The following is a 3,259-nucleotide window of genomic DNA, read 5'->3' as shown; positions in this document are numbered from 1 at the left end:
TGACAATGGATGGCTTTTGCTCCATGTTTCTAGAGGTAAACAATCTATTACAATATGTTTTAATCAAAAAATGTAAAAAAAATTCAAAATAAATTCAATAATGGGATTATAAAGGCATTTAAACCGAGTAATAAGGCTTTTCTAGGCATGAGTGACTATAAATGAACTTTTCTTGACAATGGATGGCTTTTGCTCCATGTTTCCCGAGGTAAACAATCAATTACAATCTGTTTTAATAAAAAAATGCAAAAAAAATTCAAAATAAATTGAATTATGGGGTTATAAGGGCATTTAAACCGAGTAATAACGCTTTTCTAGGCTTGAGTGACTATAAATGATCTTTTCTTGACAATGGATGGCTTTCGCTCCACGTTTCTCGAGCCAAACAATCAGTTACAATCTGTTTTAATCAAAAAATGTAAAAACAATTCAAAATAAATTCAATAATGGGATTATAAAGGCATTTAAACCGAGTAATAAGGCTTTTCTAGGCTTGATTGACTATAAATGAACTTTTCTTGACAATGGATGGCTTTTGCTCCACGTTTCTAGAGGTAAACAATCTATTACAATATGTTTTAATCAAAAAATGTAAAAAAATTCAAAATAAATTCAATAATGGGATTATAAAGGCATTTAAACCGAGTAATAAGGCTTTTCTAGGCATGAGTGACTATAAATGAACTTTTCTTGACAATGGATGGCTTTTGCTCCATGTTTCCCGAGGTAAACAATCAATTACAATCTGTTTTAATAAAAAAATGCAAAAAAAATTCAAAATAAATTGAATTATGGGGTTATAAGGGCATTTAAACCGAGTAATAACGCTTTTCTAGGCTTGAGTGACTATAAATAATCTTTTCTTGACAATGGATGGCTTTCGCTCCACGTTTCTCGAGGCAAACAATCAGTTACAATCTGTTTTAATCAAAAAATGTAAAAACAATTCAAAATAAATTCAATAATGGGATTATAAAGGCATTTAAACCGAGTAATAAGGCTTTTCTAGGCTTGATTGACTATAAATGAACTTTTCTTGACAATGGATGGCTTTTGCTCCACGTTTCTAGAGGTAAACAATCTATTACAATATGTTTTAATCAAAAAATGTAAAAAAATTCAATATAAATTCAATAATGGGATTATAAAGGCATTTAAACCGAGTAATAAGGCTTTTCTAGGCATGAGTGACTATAAATGAACTTTTCTTGACAATGGATGGCTTTTGCTCCATGTTTCCCGAGGTAAACAATCAATTACAATCTGTTTTAATCAAAAAATGTAAAAACAATTCAAAATAAATTCAATAATGGGATTATAAAGGCATTTAAACCGAGTAATAAGGCTTTTCTAGGCATGAGTGACTATAAATGATCTTTTCTTGACGATGGATGGCTTTCGCTCCACGTTTCCCCAGGCAAACAATCAGTTACAATCTGTTTTAATCAAAAAATGTAAAAACAATTCAAAATAAATTCAATAATGGGATTATAAAGGCATTTAAACCGAGTAATAAGGCTTTTCTAGGCTTGATTGACTATAAATGAACTTTTCTTGACAATGGATGGCTTTTGCTCCATGTTTCCCGAGGTAAACAATCAATTACAATCTGTTTTAATAAAAAAATGCAAAAAAAATATAAAATAAATTGAATTATGGGGTTATAAAGGCATTTAAACCGAGTAATAAGGCTTTTCTAGGCATGAGTGACTATAAATGATCTTTTCTTGACGATGGATGGCTTTCGCTCCACGTTTCCCGAGGCAAACAATCAGTTACAATCTGTTTTAATCAAAAAATGTAAAAACAATTCAAAATAAATTCAATAATGGGATTATAAAGGCATTTAAACCGAGTAATAAGGCTTTTCTAGGCTTGATTGACTATAAATGAACTTTTCTTGACAATGGATGGCTTTTGCTCCATGTTTCTAGAGGTAAACAATCTATTACAATATGTTTTAATCAAAAAATGTAAAAAAAATTCAAAATAAATTCAATAATGGGATTATAAAGGCATTTAAACCGAGTAATAAGGCTTTTCTAGGCATGAGTGACTATAAATGAACTTTTCTTGACAATGGATGGCTTTTGCTCCATGTTTCCCGAGGTAAACAATCAATTACAATCTGTTTTAATAAAAAAATGCAAAAAAAATTCAAAATAAATTGAATTATGGGGTTATAAGGGCATTTAAACCGAGTAATAACGCTTTTCTAGGCTTGAGTGACTATAAATGATCTTTTCTTGACAATGGATGGCTTTCGCTCCACGTTTCTCGAGGCAAACAATCAGTTACAATCTGTTTTAATCAAAAAATGTAAAAACAATTCAAAATAAATTCAATAATGGGATTATAAAGGCATTTAAACCGAGTAATAAGGCTTTTCTAGGCTTGATTGACTATAAATGAACTTTTCTTGACAATGGATGGCTTTTGCTCCACGTTTCTAGAGGTAAACAATCTATTACAATATGTTTTAATCAAAAAATGTAAAAAAATTCAAAATAAATTCAATAATGGGATTATAAAGGCATTTAAACCGAGTAATAAGGCTTTTCTAGGCATGAGTGACTATAAATGAACTTTTCTTGACAATGGATGGCTTTTGCTCCATGTTTCCCGAGGTAAACAATCAATTACAATCTGTTTTAATAAAAAAATGCAAAAAAAATTCAAAATAAATTGAATTATGGGGTTATAAGGGCATTTAAACCGAGTAATAACGCTTTTCTAGGCTTGAGTGACTATAAATGATCTTTTCTTGACAATGGATGGCTTTCGCTCCACGTTTCCCCAGGCAAACAATCAGTTACAATCTGTTTTAATCAAAAAATGTAAAAACAATTCAAAATAAATTCAATAATGGGATTATAAAGGCATTTAAACCGAGTAATAAGGCTTTTCTAGGCTTGATTGACTATAAATGAACTTTTCTTGACAATGGATGGCTTTTGCTCCATGTTTCCCGAGGTAAACAATCAATTACAATCTGTTTTAATAAAAAAATGCAAAAAAAATATAAAATAAATTGAATTATGGGGTTATAAAGGCATTTAAACCGAGTAATAAGGCTTTTCTAGGCATGAGTGACTATAAATGATCTTTTCTTGACGATGGATGGCTTTCGCTCCACGTTTCCCGAGGCAAACAATCAGTTACAATCTGTTTTAATCAAAAAATGTAAAAACAATTCAAAATAAATTCAATAATGGGATTATAAAGGCATTTAAACCGAGTAATAAGGCTTTTCTAGGCT

This window comes from Theobroma cacao, unplaced genomic scaffold, assembly GCF_053813885.1.
Source record: "Theobroma cacao isolate CCN51 unplaced genomic scaffold, ASM5381388v1 tig011, whole genome shotgun sequence".
Lineage (NCBI taxonomy): Eukaryota > Viridiplantae > Streptophyta > Magnoliopsida > Malvales > Malvaceae > Theobroma > Theobroma cacao.
This window is presented reverse-complemented; position numbering follows the sequence as displayed.